Genomic DNA, 19,853 nt, shown 5'->3' on the forward strand with positions numbered 1-19,853 from the left:
ATAGATTGTTAAAATGCTGCATAGTCATTTGTTATAGAGTTAAAATCTTGTGTGACCATTTGTTATGGAGAGTTAAAATGTTGACTGCAATAGTGAGAAATTTAACTCTACTTGGATTATTAACTAACACCCACCCCCCCCCCCCAATTGATACCTCAAGCAAGAGAGCTGTCAAGAGAGCTGTCATTTAAAAGTTGTGGGCTGCTCTAACAATATCTGACTGTCCTGAACTCATAGCCATAATAGAATTGCAAAGATATATAATAGATAACATCAGAAATTTGGGTGGGGAATTAATAGCTATAATTTAATTTCTGGTTATGCTGCTTTTTCCTTCTTAGAAAAATAATACTTTGTTTATTGCAGATACATGTTGCCAAGTGACAATTAAGTTATGTTTTCCTTCTTGTACATAAAAAGCCATAAATTTATTGGAGATTCATTGGGCAGTGTGGGAGGGAGAAAGTAGAGTTTTAGCTATGTTTACTCCCATCTCAACCACGCTTCCTTGATTCCTGCCTTTCAGCTGTGGTGTTGACAACTTGCCCCCCTCCTGCTTGCTGCTGTGGCTTCTCCCTGGCTCCAGCCCTGTGTAGCGGCCAGGCTCTGCACACTGCGTCCCTCTTTCCATCTTTTCAGTCAGGTACCTCCATTTCCTCATCTTGAAAATATGCTCTGGTTTAACAGTGCACTAAATCAGTCCCTGGAGTATCTGATACCCCGGGACCAGATGAAAATGCCCATGCAGTGCAAACTCTGACTCACTATAAATTCACTCTTTTGGTTTGTTTTGTTCCAATTTTTTTAGCTTGATTCACTTTCTGTAAGTAGTTTTTACCTTGGATTGCATGTCACCAATCTATACCATTCTGACTTAGTGCAGAACTGGGTGTCATCTTGCTTAAACTTGCAAAAACTCCACATAATGCTGTTTGGCTGGTTTGGCAGATGTAGTCATATGTTGAGGCCCAATCCTCCAGGTCAGGTTTGTACCATTAGGTGACAGAGCAGTGTTCTTCGCTGCTGCTGCTGTTGTGGAATCACTGCCTTGCTAGCCTAGTAAACATTTTTAGTTAGCGTGCCAACAGTTTATTGTGTCAACCATTGATGGAAGTGGCTGTTAATACAGAGGGAAAAAGTTCAAGCAAGTGTCTTTCTGCATCTGTTTACAGCCACCAGTAAAGTCTACAAACTGAATTAGGCTTTTGGGCTAGATTCTAAAGAGTTGGTGTTAGAAATTGTGAAGTGGTCAGGGGCTATGAATTCTGAAAACAAATACCTAGAGAGACTAAAAGAGAGATACTGTAAAGAACTAAATTAAATATTTTTCTTCAAAGGTATGGAATTGGTGATAGGAAACTGTTTTATGATTTTGCTGCAAGTTGACCACATGGTTAATGTAAGAAACTCAAACTTCTCTGGCTGAACTGAATTTTCAACTCTTTCTTAACATGAAGCTTAAACTCAAAATAAAATAGTATTTAATTCTTGCACCAATTTTCGAATGTTTCTTTGGGTTGGCATGAAGCATATCGACTGTATGTCTCTTTCTTGGGGAATTCCCTCCTCCTCATGTATGATAAAGGTGTAGGATGCATGTTGCTTTAATGTTTAGGGAACGGGGCTGTTTTAAAATTTCACAGAGGGAAACTGAGATTGTCCAGAAGGTTGCGCATTTGGGTGTTGTTTTTTTTCCTGGCTTATTTATCTCCTTGTGACTGTGCCCAACTGAAAAATATTGCACAATTGTATACTGGTCATCTTCAGTTTCTGTGGAGTACTAGATGCCTTTCTTCGTGCCATATACTGTATGGCATGATTACAGAATTTATCCAGAAAAAAAGGAAGTGCCTTTTGCTTTTGGAGACTTCCTTTAGTTTTTCACTGTCAGTGATGTAAAGATAGTGGCACTGATGGTCAAGTTGGCTAGATTTACAGAATGCATCCTAGGCAACTAAACCTCTTCCAGACTGAAAACCACTTCAATATCACGATCTCATTTCTGTTATTAATGCATGTCTTTTTATGACAGCAATACTTGTTAAAGTTCATAAATGAAATATATATACACGTGTAATAAATTTAATTTAGATTTCAGTCATGTACAATAAACACACAAAGTTTAGGAAGTCAAGAAAATTAGAGATTGATGCTTGCAAATGCAGTCTTACTTCTATTTTTCTGGTACATACATCTTGTGGTGTCAGTCTGTAGAAAATATGTGATTATGTAATTAAAAATTGTATCATAATGCATAAAATAAAAAGAACATTTTTCAGCTTGTGTGTTAATATTTAGTTTTAAATGGACTTGCCATCATACTCACTTCATTCCATATTTCTAAATGATCACCTTGCAGTGTGTACAGTATAGTTTTTAAGTGCAGTTTTTGAGCTTGTAATTCTTCACCATTGCAACAGAGTCTGCCATATGAACTGCAGGACTATTTAACAAACACTTGGAAAAGATCACTAGATGAGATTTATGAAATGGATGTGTTTGAGAGAACTGGGTGAATTCGCTCCTTATTTCAGGAATTTGACTGACTTATGTTGCTTAGTGGGCTCCCAAAGTGGACTGGCAGCACCATATGCCAGAGTGAGTCGCTATTGCCTCATAGAAAATCCTGATAGCTGCAGGGATTCATTCAAGGGTTGACCCCAAAAAGCAGTGAGGTGGCATGGGGGTTGCTGTTTCCAGTAGCATGGACTTCAGACTTCATACTTGGGGTTTTAGAGCCTAATCTCTTTCCTACCCCTTTGGCTGTGTTTTTACACTATTAATTGCTTTGGGCCCTTGGACCATGCCTTTAAGGTATACTGATAATGTTCTTGGAATATGTCAGAATTTTACTGACCAAAACATGAAAGAAAATTGACGTTTCTGACCGGTTATAACCAAGTTGGTCCTGAACTGGCTGAGCTGAAGAAAGAAAAGGTAATTCTGTAGCTTGAGAGACATATTCATTCAAAGTTCATCTATGCACAGTAGATCTGTTACAACTTAAAAAAAGTATCATACCAATTTACAGTGACACCTGACAGGACACCAAAACCACAGGTGTTCCTATGTTATGCCATTCAACTTCATTCTTCACTGCAGGAGCAGATTCTAGCTCTAAAGTCAGCAGAGAAACACCTACGTGAACAAACGGGAGTCATGTGCTGTTGAAATAACAGTCTGTGTGTCACACTATTACCTTTGGTTTTGTTATTTATCAGGGGGGATAAAAACTCTACTTAAGCGGTCTTTTCCCTGCCATAATTTTTTTTTTTCTGCCATAAATTAAAAATATGTAATAAGGAATAGGTGTCCAAGCTCTAGGCAACTGGACCACCTGTTGCTCTTGGTCTGATGGTGTAATAACTGTGGCAAGTTCTGTGAGCTGGTGAAAGTAGTGAATGTCATTTTATGTGACCTTCACTTTTCAATTTATTGAGAAATGACTAGGAATAAGATCAGTACTGTTGTTTAAAAATATTTTAGTAATACATATCACTGAGAAATGTTACCAATTTCCCTGCACAGTGTTGCTCATTAACGTGTTTGCTTTCTAATGGATAGTTTTGGCTGTAAATCTATTTTTAAAAAATAAAAAATTATTCCTGTTACTTAAGCAATTTTGAATAAAGCTGTTTCTACTGTACCTTTAAAAGATGTAATTTGAGAAATTTGTAACTTTTGTAGGGCTCTTTCTTGTACAAATAATTTTAAAGATAAGTATCAAAACTAAGTAAAATATGGTGCAGTAAAAAAAAAATCTTGGAACTGAGAATTCTCTTACTTCTTGGCAGCATCTAAGTCTGTCTGACCAAGAGCAGTGACTGTCTCATAGCCCTTGTTGAACTGTTCAGGTCCTTGACAGCTGGATCATTTACTGACCCTTCTCTTCATATGACTTCTTCTGGGATCAAGTAGAGTACTAAGCATTTTCCAAACATAGTAGGACCTAACAGGAGACAGACTTATCTTAGATTGATGCCTAGATTGATGGTAAGCAGCACAGAAGGTTCAAGCCCCATGCTAGCATGAAATCATTTGACAGATAGAAATATTTGCTTATAAATTGAAAGAGTAGGTAATAATAGTGTTTTTTATGATTACATTACATGATATTTTATGATTACACAGACTAATAGCGAGCAGATGGCGGAGTATACATTTTACTTGTTTACCAAGATGATGGATGGCAGTGATTGAAAAACATTTTTTTCCTTGTTACATTACTCTGAAAGCTTGTAGTGGACAGGCAATTTACAATATGAGTCAACAATAATTTGTATCTGCTCTAGATTTTTGGGGGCATCAGTTATTCTGTTTCTTATTTCACTGGAATTTTTTCTTCTTTCAATGATATTTTCTTCTTAGAGGAAGGGAAAAAAAAAAAGAAATCTATTTGGAAAACTAGGCCTTTAAAAGGGGACATGTGTGCCTGACAGCCTACATACACAAATAATACCTATTTGTATGAAGAATAAATGGTGGGAGGTTTTTTCACTGTTCTATTTCAATGTTTATCATATTACTCAGGCATTTTGATGAAAAGAGATATGCTCTGTCTTTTGTTTAGGCACCTCAGCACAAATCCACGTTGTTATATTGCATGCTACCAAGATAGTTAAAGCTATCCAGTCGCAATAATAATTGCAGTGGTTTTCATCCCTTTTATTTAATTGGTATTGACTTACTCAAATTATCTATGTGTATGTTTTATATGTATCTGCTGTTCAAGTGTTGTTTTGTTTGTTTTTTTTTCTTTTTCTTAGGTACTGTGGTTTGAGAAAATTCTATAAACATGAATCAGGTTATTCCATGAGTAGTAGACCTAAAAGCTGTTTTTTTTTCTAGGTACGTTCCCTATGTATTTTAGTCTCCAGTGTCAGGTGCCCAGGTCCCTGGCATGTCCCTAAAGTCTGTCATTCCTTTCCATCTTTTTCAGTGGTTTCTGGCTGGGCTAGGAACAGTGTGCTTGTGGTTTCAATAATAGTACCTGAATTCTGATTGGCTAGTAGGTTGCCATCTCTCTAAGGGAAAAAGGACAAAACTGTGGTTGATTTTTCCCTCAAGAGTCACGGTGTTGGGTCTTATTTTTCTGTAACGTCTCTAACTTCTATGAAATTTGTATCTGAGACATCTAGCATTTTCCCAAATTTGATAGAACTTGGACAACATGGTTCAAATGTTATGATTTCGTGTTTAGTCTTCTCATAATAACATTAGTTTCCTGGAAAAATCAGGCTAAAAGAATCAGATGGCACCAGGGTGTCTTTTCTCCTTGAAGAACCCAATAAGATCATGGATTTCCACATTTCTGTCCCCCCCCCAGCTCCTGCCCCGCCCAGTAAAACAAGAAGGAAAATTATTGCAATAATTATTATGACTGGACAGCATAAAGCCTAACATGAGATGTTTTTTCCAGATAAGACTCCTGACTTTCAGCCAGAGGATGCTCCATAATGTATATGTCTGATTTCTAATAGAAATGTTAAGTCTGTTTAAAACTGTCCCTTAAAATCCCTTTATGAATTTACATACATGATAAGACCCAAATATACATTAGTATGAGGAAGTTTAGCTTTATATCAATCACAGATGGATCCAGTGAGTCCTTCTGCCCACTTAAAACTTCCATTTCTCAAAGGGTTTTCATCACTGCAAGCTGCTAGTGGCCTTTCAGCAGTGAGAAAGCTTATGATATCGTCTCACCTTTTGCAATTCAAAAAGAAAAAAATATATTCAGACAGTTGCTGGCAGCTTTAGTGAGCTTGTTTTCCATATTCCCTATTCCCAAGGTGCACTTTTTTCCTGGTTAGTAATTGATTTATTTTTTTATTTTCACCATTGCATCCTGATTTGTGTGGGAGTGTGTGTGTGTATTTATATACGTACACACACACATATATGTATCTGTGTGTGTGTCAACAATTACTGTCTTGTTCAGCTTCTCTGCCTTTAAATCTTTATTTAGCATTCTCTGTAAGACCCAAGGTTCAGACCAGTATAATAGCATCATAGAATCACAGAATGGTTTGGGTTGGAAGAGTCCTTCAAAGATCATCTAGTTCCAACCCCCTGCCATGGTCATCCTTCACTAGATCACGTTACCCAAGCCCCGTCCAACCTGGCCTTGGACCCTTCCAGGGAGGGGGCAGCCACAGCTGCTCTGGGCAGCCTGGGCCAGTGTCTCACCCCCGCTCACAGGAAAGGATTTCTTCCTTATGTCTAAATTTACCATCTTTCAGTTTGAAACTGTTACCCCTCATCCTATCCCTACATTTCCTGGTAAAGAGTCCCTCCTTGTTTTTCCTGTAGGCCCCCGCCTTTAAGTACTGGAAGGCCGCTATAAGGTCTCCCTGGAGCCTTCTTTTCTTCTTCAGGCTGAAAACCCCCATCTCTCTCAGCCTGTCCTCACAGAGGAGATGCTCCAGCCCCCTGGTCATCTTCATGGCCTCCTCTGGACCTGCTCGAGCAGGTCCATGTCCTTCTTATGCTGGGGACCCCAGAGCTGAACATGGTACTTCAGGGAGGGTCTCACGAGAGCAGAGCAGACAGGGAGAATCTTCTCCCTCAACCTGCTGGCCACGCTTCTCTTGATGCAGCCCAGGACATGGCTGGCTTTCTGGGCTGCGAGCACACATTGCTGACTCACAGTCAGTTTTCCATTCACCAGTACCCCCAAGTCCTCCGCAGGGCTACTCTCAATCCACTCATCGCCCAGCCTGTATTTGTGCTTGGGATTGCCCCGACCCATGTGCACGACCTTGCACTTGGCCTTGTTGAACTTGATGAGTTTTGCACAGTCCCACCTCAAGCCTGTCCAGATCCCTCTGGATGGCATCCCTTCCCTCCAGTGTGTCAACTGCACCACACAGCTTGGTGTCGTTGGCAAACGTGCTGAGGGTGCAGTCGATCCCACTGTCCATGTCACATCGCAACACCAACCCCTGAGGAATGTCACTCATCACTGCTCTCCACTTGGACAGAAAGCCATTGACTGCAATTCTTTGAGTGTGACCAGCCAGCTAATTCCTTATCCACTGAGTGGTCCATCTGTCAAATCCATGACATTTTCCAGCTTGTATGTGTAAAGATGAAAAGGCTTTGGTAGTGATGCCTGACTTTGGTTGTAAAGAAGAGAATGAGAAACAAGGAGTAGAAATACAGCTACCAAGATCGAAAATTCTCCCAAACCCCATGATTTTTTTTTATATGGAAACCTGAATTGTCTCTGCTAAGTGCTTGAGGTTGGCAGTATGGGAAATGAGGAATAGACAGAAGGAGAAAGAACAGTGCTTGTCTGGCCTCCTTAAATTTTCATGGTACTCTTGCTAGGAGAAGATGAGTACTCCACGAAACAGCAACTGTTGCATCAGAAATAGTTTTCAGGTCTGGGTGGGTTTGTAATTCACTGCCTAATGCTTGCTGCATTCAGGTTATGAAGCCAGCATGTGAGGTGCAGGCCATAGTTTCATGAACACTGTAGGTGTCCCTGCCTGAGCCTGCTGTATGGCAGCCCCTGCCTGCCTGCACAAGGGTTAGAGTGGCTGGGTACAGAGACAAGGAAGGGAATTGGACCCAAGTTAAAACTGACTTGGTGAAAATGAGTATTTAACTCGGGTGAGCTCAGGTAACAGATAAGCCACAAACTTTGGGATGTGAAAAAGGACAGGGATGCACACACCTGGGTAGAAGCACTGGAACACAGGGTTACTGCTTTCAGGACTACAGTGGGTTTACGCTTGTGTAAAGTTTCATAAAAACTAATCTTAATCCTATTATAGAAATACATATTCAGATTTTGGGATTAGAAGATGACCATGATTGACATGCATGTGCTGTTAGTGTGCAAATCCCAGAGTTTTGTCAGGATTATAGATGATAAGCTAGGCAATAGGTCCTAGTTAAAGAATATCTAAAATGTACAATTGACTTCAGGTGTCTTTGCCCAGATTTTTATTGATTTTCTGTGTTTGCAACATTCATTTTTAGTTATGCATATAGTCTGATGACTGCTAGATTTCCTTTGTAAAATTATGTAGCAAAACTTTAAATAGAGGCCTTTTTAGGTTATGCGTTTGTAATATGTATCTTAGTGCGGCAAAGCTACGTATTAGTGATTTTTAGAACTATTCAGAGTCAGTCCTTTGTTCAAGCCGTTTTTTTGTATGTGACTTTTGTGTTTTAATAGTTCTCTTGTTGAGAGGAAAAAGGACTTTACATTTTGTGCATGTATCTAAATTATGCCTTCATGGTTTCATTAGGATATGTTTAGTTCTATTTTTATCCTGTTTACATGCCTCATATAAGTCACTTTGAACCCCTTCTAACAATGTAATACTTCCATTAACTATCATCAATATTCACGAACAGGAGATTTATTCATGTTGGTAGTGGTTTGAGCCGGGTTAACAGCCAACCACCACAGATGGTCACGAGCAAAAGGCAGACTCATTAGGGGAAGAACAAAACCCATACATTTATTAGAGATACTAACAAGACGTAACAAAGTAGGACAGTGAGAAGCATTACCACATCTTGAGAACACCTTCCCCCCACCCCTCCCTTCTTCCCGGGCTCAGCTCTGCTCCCGATATCTCTACCTCCTCCCCCAGTGGCGCAGGGGCAGGGAATGGGGGGTGCAGTCAGGGCTGCCACTTCTTCCATCTTTGGTGGGGGAAGCTTTTGGAACTTGTCCCCTCTGCTCCTTCGTGGTCCCCCTCTCCCAGAAGACAGTCCTCCACAGGAGTCTCTCTCTCCCACGGCTGCAGCCCTTCCCGAGCTGCTCCGGCGTGGGACTCCCCCGCATGCTGAAATCCTCCCAGCACTGAATTACAGCAGCGGGGCTGCCTTTTCCCATGAGACCCCAGCCTTCTTCGGGCACAGCACCTTGATCATCCAGGTGAAAACAAACACAGGCCACAAATCAGTGTCTGCTCCACCGTAGATCTTCATGGGTGGCAGGGGGGGCTGCCCTGCCGTCTCACCACAGGATACAGGGGGGTCTCTGCTCCGGCACACCTCCCCCCTCCTTTCTTCCTCTGTTCCTCCACTGACCTTGGTGTTCATGCAGCTGCTGCAACTTCTCCTCACCAGGTCCCTTCTCAACTACATTATCGCAGAGGCGCAGCTGATTGGCTCAGTTTTGGTGCAGAGGTTGGGCTGACTTTGAGCTGGGGGAGCTTCGAAAAGCTTCTTAGAGGGGGCCACCCCTATAGCCCCCTCCCTGCTACCAAAAAAACCCCACAACTCACTCAGACCCAGGACACTTTAGCAATTAAAAAAAAAAAAAAAATTACTGCCTGGCATATGACAATGTCTAAGAGCCCAATTCAAGATGAAAGAAATAATTTACAAATAGTTCTGTTTTCTGGCTTCTGGAGTATAAGTTAGTCATTGTATTCTGTTCCTTAGTCAAAAAGCCCCGATTTCAATACCAGTGCTAATAGAAGGCTGTGAGACTGTATACATGAAGGGACAAGGAAAAACAAACAAAATACAAGAAGAAAAGTAGTTCATATCTCCAGGATATTTGTTTTGTAATTAAAAATATATTTGTTCTTTTGTATGTTATGCCTTTTTAGTCACTTTTCAAAATTAGCGTCTGGTATTTGCAATGGATTTTAGTAGAGTTTGCATATTACATGCAAAAGAAAGAGCATACAAAGTATATGTGTGTGTCTGTATATTAATTTATTACAGCAAATCACTAAAGTATTAGAATTGTACAAATAAGACCCAGCCCTGTGCTTCAAAAAAAAAAAAAAAAAATAGAAAAATTAGTAAGTGAATAAAATTTCCACTGCTGTAGATCCACAAAAATGTCGAAAGAATGAAGGAGGGGAAAAAGAATTATTGTTCTTTCTCTCTGTGTCATTGTGGTATCCAGTGCCCCCTCCCCTTGCTAAATTGCATTGATTTGTTTATATGTTTTGGTTAGGAAGGTGGGCTTGATGTTGCTCATGTTTTAGATGCTAGAGTTTGTGTGAAAGGGGCAGACATCTTGCCCAGGGTCACAAAAGGCAAATTCTGCTTCAGGAACCTGACTCCAAAATTTGTTCTGCCCTCTTAGCTCCCTCCTTGCCCTGTGAAAATCATGTTTGAAAAATAAAGTAGTACCCATTTGTGATATCAGTTTTCTGTGAGGAAAAAAAAATATAAAAAATTAAAAAAAATAAGATATTGATCTGGATGACTGCCCCAATAGGTAAAACATTCACTGGCATATCTTGTGTATTTCCAGTCTCTTCCTTACAGGCAAGCTCACACTGCTTCCATTTACTTAAAAATAAATAATATTTTTTAAAAAACACTCTTCTCCTTCCTCCCCCCTGTGTAAAATGAGTGCCTATTAGTTTAGATGAGTTACATTGTCTTGGGGAAGCTAGAGGGGGAATTGGAAATGCAGCCACTGTTTCTCTTGTGTAAATTAGGTTTTTGATCGTTTTGATAGGGGATAATTGCTTAAACATGACAGTTAATTTTTGTGTTTTGTGTTCTAGTGTAGAAGCTTCAGAGAAAGTGTGTTACAGTGTGTACAGCTGACTTGACTACATTTTCTTTACTTTATACCAGAGGCATTTTTATCTCAGCTTGAAGGACAGTACTCTACGTATTTTTGCAGTATGATAATACATCAATCTCTGCAAGGAATAATGGTTTTAATTTTATTTTAGAAGTTAATGACAATGACCATATAAAATGCTACGAAATTGGGGAAATATAGTATTTAATGCCTCACCTGCATTATATAGGGTCAGAATATATAAGTTGAAATCAGTGTTCCCAAGCAATGAAAAATACAGTAAAATCTATTTTCTATCAATAGCCTAGATTTGGTCAAAAGACTCATTTTTAACACCTTGCTTATCTCTTTATTGGATGTATTCATTTGATATAGCATGTGGATGATCAGAAACAAATATATTTTTACTTCATAATAAAATTCATAGTAATGTATCCTCAGACAATTAACAGGCATAAGCTTTCAGTGAAATAGTAAATGAGTGAATAATAATATTTACAGATCTGGGTATAAAAGAAGAAATCCAGGTCTTCACCATTAGTCTGTCTGAATCAGTTCTCAGGTTTTGTCATTTGACATAAATTGAATGAAATAACTGAATTGTGGCATAATGCTGTGTTGTTACACCTCAGTCTTAAATTGTGCTTATGCTCAGAGTGGTTTGAATAAACTCAGAATCTCCATGGAATTGATGTTGCGTAATTAATGAGAAGGTAACAAGTTGCTGTATGCTTGATCACGCTTCCTTTGGTGTTGCAGAAGAAATGGAAGTATCTGAAGGGAGCAAAACAAGCAAGGAGCGTCTGTGGTGTCAGTTTGTTGTAGCCCTTTGCAGGGGCTCTGTGTCCCTGCCTTGGTGTGTGTTCTGAGAGATGGGGAATGTCAGCGCTCTGGGGAACCCTTACGTGTGTAGTCACAATGTGGTGAGGGTCAGCAGTTCATTAAATGGCCTGCCACACTGCTCTGCTGCTGGACAGCACCATACTTAAATTTAAGAATAAATTTTAAAACAGTGCTTTGACCATCGTTCAGCACCTTTTTGCAAGAGCACAGTGGTGGTTGTTAATTTAGATTTGAAAAGATGCTTTGAAGGCTCTGTGTGTTTTACCATTATTCATAACAACAGAAATATCAGAGGTATTAACGTGGTCACTGTAGAGAAGCACTCGTGGCCAGACACTAACTTACAAGGAACACTTTCACCACTTCATCATTATGAGAAATGTAGCCTTAATGATTTTTAAGACCCAAAGTAATTGCACACAGTAGAACAAGTCTAAGGAGAAGTGTTAGGCTTGAGGAAAGCACTGATAATTTATGCCCCTTGTTTAATGCTCCTCAGTTTGGAGTTCTGATTTATACCATAGTCCGTAAGACAGCCACTGACTGTGATGGGGCAGGCTGCTCTGCAGAACCCGTCTTGGTTTCCTAGAAGTTCACTCTGTCGGGGGGAGCCTGGTGGCTTTTCCTTTCTTCCCCTGCCTGCAGCGAGCGTGGTGTCAGCAGGGACTTCAGCATTTGGAGAACAAGCATAACTTACCCTTACTGTGCTTATCTTACGATCACTTGTGAACAAAAGTCATAGTAATGGGTATAATGGTATTTTATAATATCATAAAAAGTAAGTTTAATCTTAATTTATTTGATTGCTGCTATGGCAGAGATCCTGAAACGCCACCACTGCTTCTTTTCCTGAATAAATTTATCCTCCTGTAGTTGTAGGTTTTGGTTACTGGCCTGAAAGCTCTGCACAAATGTCAGAGTGGTGCTGTATATTAAAATATATTGGTACTCCTCTTGGTACCACAGCATGATATATCCGAAGTAAAAGATTTTTAAAGGCACACATACATCTTCCTGAGAGACAGATTTTTGCAAATCTGTCTCCATTTACTCTCATTAGTATTAAATCAGTACAATTGATAACAAATGTCAGACTGTAATGTTTCTGGTGAAGCAGGCCATCTGCCTGTTTCATAATATGAACATTTATGCTTATAGTCAGTATACTTCAACAACTGTATCTGAAATGCCAGGTAGTAATGTCTGTTACTTGAGGTCTCTGAATACATCATGTATATTGGAACAATAATTAGTTCCATGCTTTCTGCAAATGTAGTTATTAAAAGAGATTTCTTTCCATGTATTGCTTGCATCCCTTGAAAATGCCATCCCCTTTTTAGCCTCTATTTTATTTCCTGTGTGACTGTTTCTTACCAGTGTATTTTCCAAACTAGTTAGCCTCTCTTTGAATAACTGAAATTCGTGAAGGCTTCCAGTCTACCAACTAAAGTAATGTTGTGATACTCAGAATCACGTTGCTGTCAACTTATGTGTTTGTTTTGGTGGAAAGTTTTTGATTAAAACCAAGCACTGAACAAACTAAAAGAATTCAAATATCCATGAAATCTCTCAATTAAAGCTTTCAGGACTGAAGTATAATTTGATTTTCTTCTTCAGGGAGCAATGGCAAGTGAAACATGAGTAGTAGTTCAGATGACTCAGTTTAGTCAACCTTCCCATATTGATGATGCATGTGCTTTTACTGGGACGGATGGAAGTTAATGGGCTTTGTATTTCCCTAAATCTGGATTCTTCACATCAGTAGTTGAGATCCATGTATTTGTAGCTGCACACTACCAGTTCTCAGTTCATACTGCCACTCCATGTGCTGCATGTTCTGAGAGTGGAGTGAAGGCACCATGTTTGGGAGGGTTGGGCTGAGCGTGTTCCTGCTGGCCTCCAGTCCTGCAGCACGGATGGCACGCTGCAACTGCAGGACCTGATGCGGGGGGAGCAGGGAAGGGTTTAGCAGCGGCTCATTTTACAGAATTGCTGTTACGCAGGTCAGTTGCCTAAAAAACAGGCTATGCCCATCTGTACAGATCATCTGATTAGTAGTAGGACTTCATGAAAATCACTGACAGAGATGAAGAGAAGATGGGAGAGAGATATCTCAGCTGCCTCCAATTTTCCTCAAGCCCTGTTCATGGAAGAGGAGACTCTTCAGTGGGTTTGTTGTTGTGGAACCTGTTGAGGCTGTGGTACAAAATAGGGGTGTTGAGTTAGGTTCTTTTGAAACCAGTATTAGTATGCCTAAAAGCAAACTGGAGAATTGTGGTACAGTAATAGCAAAGCTGCATACATTATGTGGACGTTTTCATCATGAAGCAACACTGTAAATAAAACAAGTGAAAAAGTACTAGATGTATTTTTTATTCTGGTTTAGAGTAACCTTTTCAATTTGAATATGAAAGGGTTGTTAACACTCTGCACTCACAAGGGATACAGAAGGTTTGCTGAGTTACTGCTAGCAATACATAAACTGATCCATGTATTCACTAAATTTCTTACAAGTTGTGATCTTTCTCCATTGTGATTTGAGAATGAAAGCTAAGATAATTGAGCTTTTTTTTATTATTATTTCTCAAGATCAGATGACTTGAAATAGTATTGGACAAAAAGAACCCTTTGTTTTGTTTCAGGGTTGGGTTTTTTTCTGTCATTGTGCTGCTGGTTTTCAAATACTGGCAAAACTACTTGTCCTGTTTGTGGCATATCACACTATGTTTTTAACAAACTTCCCCCTCTTTGCTGGTTTATTCAGTGTTTTCAGAGCAATATGTTACATACCCAGCTGTAATGTTTGGCTTGGAAATCTGCACTGTTTAAAACTTGGAAATAAACAATATTAATTCATACAGTCATTTGTTTATCTACTTACATTGCAAGGTTTCTTAGAGTATTATGTGTGAGTAGCTACCGTTTTAACTTGTAGGTATGTATATAGTGTATGTATTTGAACATTTATTTATATATTGAATGGTAGGTTTTCCCATAAGTACTTAGCTTGTGTTTGTCCTTACAAGTTGAATTAGGGTTAGAAATCTGTCCTGTAAAAGAAATATCTGTATTTCTGTAAAGTATCTGTATTTGCAATTTATCCACTGAGTCTGACAGTACAGCAGAGATCTTTTGCATACCAAACATTAACAATTTTTGGATGTTTCAAATCAAGATTTTTAAGCAGAGGAGTTTTGTCAATGAGAAAAATCAACTGAAGGAAAATTTTGCCTGAGATTACTCTAGTGCTTGATGCCATGATGCTATGCAGAAGATCTGGTAATTCGTACACAGAGTTACAATCCTACAATAAAATCAAGGTCTGCAAGTTCTGCCAAGGTTCTTAGTGAGTAAATATTCAGCAGAATCTGTCATTGGATGTTGAAGAATGTAAAAGGCAGCAGACATGCAATATCGCAGCAAGTTTTAAAGCTGTAGGACTGCTTCAATAGAAAGAAAATGTTGTGAATCACAACAATATATCATATGCATATCCTCAAAGAACGTTTAAATGTAATCATATTAGGGTGTTAGGTTTTTATGTGATCTGTAACGATGTACATATGATGTGTCATTGTGATTTAAAACTTTTTAACCTTATCTTCCTGGCTTTATTTCTTATTCCCATTTTCCTTATCTCATTAATAAAAAAGCAGTTTCTGATATTCCGTTTTCTTATTTTTTTGGAAGGCAAAGTTTTTTCAAAAGGATGTAGGAGTTTCCAGATTTACAGGCCTGCTTGTTAAGATGGCCTCTGCTTTATTCATGTAAAAACTGTGAGACTGAAGAGGACTCTCCCATTCTTACCTCCAGTCCATGTGAAGGATATACCAAACATACATATGCCATAAATAGATGACATATGAGTTATATGAATCTTAGAACCTAGGTCTGTTCTTCAGGCTGTGGAGTTAAGCATCCCCCAATGTTCAGTCAATATCTAGATAGTTTAAAAATAAAAAAATGTTAGAAAAATTTGCTGTTAGTTAAGACTTCTTTCTTAACAAAATAGATAATATTGTCTTACTGTTTTAAGAAGGTTTGAGCAAGTTGATACTGTAATTTTATTTTCTTATTAACCATTTTATACCATTATATCAATATATATTTAGTAACTGTTTATATTGTGTTTCCTGTGATGACAATTTGGTTTCTTCAAGTAATAAGCATATTCTGTTAAAGATTTAGTTTGAGAGAAGCAAGGGGATAATCGGGAAACTGTTCAGGCTCTGAGGGAAGAAAGTTTGGCATAGGCTGAGTTGCTGAGTTGCTAGTTAGTCAGACACTTACAGAGTCTTCAATTTTGGTATAGTCATGAAATGCACAGCACCAATTATAGCTGATATGTGCTGACAAGTGATATTTTCACTTTACAATTCTATCTAGTTATATAATTTAAATAAATGGGTAAATGTACCAAATACCTGGAGTGAGCTTGCCTACCTGCTGCTTTGCTTTGTAAGAGCTGGCTTAGATTGTTCAGTTAATAAAAGTTTTAAATGTCATATCTATAAGAGGCTTGATATAAAATCCTCAAGCTAAGGAACATTTTTGTCATGAATTGTTTGGTAGTGAAAAGAGAAAGTACTCAGTGTTAAGCCTTACTCATAGACTTTTCCAAAATACTTGTTAAGAAATTACATTTGAGATTGACCGAAGTCTGGATAATGATGACTGCCCCGAGGAACTCAGTGCAGTCTCCATGTGCAGGTATTATTTCTTTAATTTTCTCCTGCTTATATCACCACTATGTTTCTACAAATGTCTCCTCCAACTGCCTGCCCTATCCTTTTATTGTGGACATTTTTCTACACATCTCTTAAAAACTAAAAGAAGGTGTGTATTTGTTCACTTCTTATGTGACAAGACCCTTGCTCTCTCGAGTCCCTCTCACAAGGGTCACTTCTTGGCCATCTGCTCTTTCCTATATACCATGTCTAAACTATACTGCTAACTGACAGTTATGTGCTTGTGATTCTCAGCTGTACGTATTTCTTGACACCTTTAATGACTCTTCTCTGTTTTCTTTGACTGCTTGTGTTGACTTTCCCTCTAAATACTTCACGTGGATGTGTTTCTCCTGGGGACAAATCAACTGTTCTGCTTGTATAGTTGCTATTTAGACTTTCCATGAATAACCTCGGTATCACGTTTGATCCTGAACTTCTCAACTGATACCTTTCCTCTACCTGAAAATCTTCAGTACCTTGTGGTCTGAACTTTATCTCTTGACAGTTTCATTTCTCTCTGTTCCTTCTTTGTCTCTGTATTTGCTGCATGTGAAAGAAGCATTAATTCTTTTTCTGAGTGTCCTGTAACTTAGCTGACTTCCAATTATTTTCAGGGATCAACATGAAGCCATTCTCTCTTACTCAAAATCTAGATACGCCCTCTCATATATTTTGCTTTCAGTGTTTTCATTTCATTTTAGTGCAGATCTTAGTTACAAAAGTCAAACGTATCTTAATAGGAGCTCTTGTGTCATATATATTGCTTCAAGATAATTTTTAGTCTATTTTCTTCCAGCTACTATATCATGTTACTTGGGCATATAATTTTCTTAAAACTTAATTTTAACATTCTTCGGAGTTGTTTTCTTGTCATTTGTTAGATTTCAAAGTGTAATTACACTTACCATGTTTCATACATGATATTGCATATGCTCCTTCAGTTTTTGGAGAACAATGAGAAACAAACTTCCTCTACTGTGATGGCTATTTAGGGTATTCCTGCATTACCACACCCAGTGCTGAGGTCCTTGGCTTGTTGATGGGTTTAGGCAGTATCTTAGAAAACTGGCAATTCTAGAGTTCTAGTGATTAAGAATAAAGCATGTATTAGTTACTGCTTCTACATTCCTCTGTATAAAGCTTCAAGATGCTTGGATCCTCTTTGGGCAGGATGTAAATGTCCTTTATCATCCTATTTCACATAAGCACTTCTGAAACTACAGAGGTTGTGCTGAAACAGCCTTGTTCGACTTGCACATGTGCTGCTCACTGGACAGCCTAGGAAGACTGCTCTGATGGTTAGTGTGGTGACTGCTCACAGTTAAGGCTGAAGCTGATTTTGTTTTGACTTTAAATCAATGTTTACTCCACCTGTTTTCGCCCCTCAAGTTTCTTTGCTCAGGATGATCTCTGCATTACTATTGCAGATATTTTCCAGACTCAAGACAAAAAGTGAACAGTTTGTGATTCACTTTGATTTGTTCCAGTATCAAAGGAAACTATTCGAGATCCAGTCTACAAACTCCTCATGACTGTTTTATGTACTTATTCTTATCCCTTTCAGTGTCTTCTTTAAAAGTAATTTCCATCTTGCATTTGCATTCAAAGAGTCAGTCTGCCTGACCAAGAGGTTCTTCATTCTTATATATTTACATGGGGCTGGTGGGAGCTAGAAGCTGGTGCTTCTTGTGAAAACAAGAGCTTGTCTGTGCAGTGGAAGGTGGAAGCTTTCACCACGAACACCAGCCAGCCATACAAGCAAGGTGCAAGAGGCAAGGGAACGATTCCCAGGCCGGGGTGCTGCGTGATACCCACAGACCTGAACGGCAACAACAGCTCTAGCTCTGAACTTGAGTCTTACCTATATTGATAGCTTATCAGCTCTCACATCTGTAGAGCTGAGATAATGCTCCAGAAATTCAGTAGTTCCTACCATCAGATTCCAGACAAAGAAAGTGTGGTTTTTTTTTCTAAGTGTCAGGCGTTAAGACATTTTGGAATGCGGGCAAATTGTTCGTTAGTGTGTTGTTGCTGGCTACAGATGCAGTGCTTGAAAAGAGGTGATCAGTTATGCAAAGGTCACGTGTATTTGGAGGCTTGTGTTTGTTTCAGTCAAAATGTTTTAACTTCAAATGTGAACTAAGGAATATCAGTTTCTACCAAACTGGTGTTTTCACATTGTGACAAATTCACTTAGACTTCACTGACTGACTGGAAAGTAGCTCTGAAAGGTATTATGTTTTGAAGTTAATTCTATCCAAAAGTTTACAAAATGTTAGCAGGCTTTCAAATATAAGAGAAAAAGTTTCCCCAAAGGATTTTGAGACCCTTAGGTCTCCTGCTTTGTCTGAAAGTTTTAAATTTCCTTTTTTGTTGAAACATTTTTCCACTTGAATGTTTTGTCTACCATATAGAGTATTTTAATATTTTAGGAATATGAAGGTGTCTGTAGGGGTTTTTTTTCCAGATGTAATTTAGTATCTTCTTTGTAGGCACAGTGCAGGCAGGTAATTATTAGGAGAAGTTATTGTTGGGATTAGTCTTCCAACTTGTAGAATAAATGTTCTCTTTTATAAAGAAAAGTAATTCAGGTGTATTTAACAGAGATTCTGCAAGGCTCCAACAAGAATTTCTTTATCATTTAGGTATAAAGGCGAGAGTAATAAGACATCCTTAAGAGCTGTTTTGGAATAGGAGTTGGTGATCAAAAATTTATGGCACGATATGAGTATGAAATTGTGATAACTCTGTCAGTGTAGGCATATAGTTATTATTTTCATTAAGCTTACTTATAATAGTGACTTCTAGTGGAAATAAAATTTTAGGTTTAATTTATGACTAAGATTAGATTATTTCCTTATTGTAATGTGGAATCTCAGTTTATGTATGTAGACTTAATGTTTTGGGGTAAGGAGAAAAAAAACTATTAATTTTATTCCATTCGTACTATTTGTCTAGAATGGGATGTTATATATGTGAACACTGGTCTAGAGGAAGTGGATAGTGAATAGCTGAACACCTCTCTTAGACTTTTGTGGAAACTGATTTCTGTTGCTCAGTAACAGCCCTTTTTTGCTTCTGAACTAGTTTTGTTTGTTTTTTTTTCTTTTTCCCTCACTGCTAAATTTCTGGTTTGCCCTTGGGGAAGCACAGTATATTGCTTCTATAACTTGCCTCATTTTTCTCATTGACATTTATAAACAATACTCACTAAAATGCCATGAATCTACTGTTAAAGTTACTTGTTTAATTTTATAAACTGGATAATAACATGCACTACAGTTCCAAAATGCATTCAGAGGTTCAAGCTGAGTGATTCTTTCATGGCTTTAAAATATGAACAGCAAGGTGTAACCATTACTTTTTTTAGTGTTTTCTAAGCACTGTAGCTTATTTGAACATCTAAGGAATTCCCTTCTATATGTGGTTGTGTCATTTCTCTTTTTGAAGTGTTTTTCAGTTTATTTGTTTTAAGTTCTGGGTTGCACTAAGGAATTCAGGAAAAAATTAGTTCTGATTTGATATTCACCATTTCAGAACAGGTTGTGTAGACTTGAAAAGGCAATCGCTGTTACATACTTTTATTCTAGCAATTTGAAGTCCTGGAAGTATGTCTGGTGTGAACAGTTATATCAGATATGAAACTGATGAGTACGTCACCGGGGTGGCAGTTCACAAACCCTTCAGCTACCAGTGTGAAAGGCAGTTTGGCAGGCACTAAATTTGTTGAATCCAGGTATGTGTTTCTAATACCAGAG

At 38.5% G+C, this 19,853-nt stretch overlaps 1 protein-coding gene across 7 annotated transcripts in view; it reads left to right on the top strand.

The window, feature by feature from the left end:
- Positions 1 to 19,853, top strand: part of TENM3 (teneurin transmembrane protein 3) — a 1,343,701-nt gene that overhangs the window by 979,382 nt on the left and 344,466 nt on the right. For all 7 annotated transcript variants that reach the window (XM_032988404.2, XM_032988405.2, XM_032988406.2 and 4 more), the window contains exon 10: positions 527 to 643. The gene's annotated coding sequence lies outside the window, so the exon portion shown is untranslated. The remainder of the gene's footprint in view (positions 1 to 526; positions 644 to 19,853) is intronic.

Source organism: Tyto alba, unplaced genomic scaffold (genome assembly GCF_018691265.1).
Source record: "Tyto alba isolate M040663 unplaced genomic scaffold, T.alba_DEE_v4.0 Super-Scaffold_6, whole genome shotgun sequence".
Lineage (NCBI taxonomy): Eukaryota > Metazoa > Chordata > Aves > Strigiformes > Tytonidae > Tyto > Tyto alba.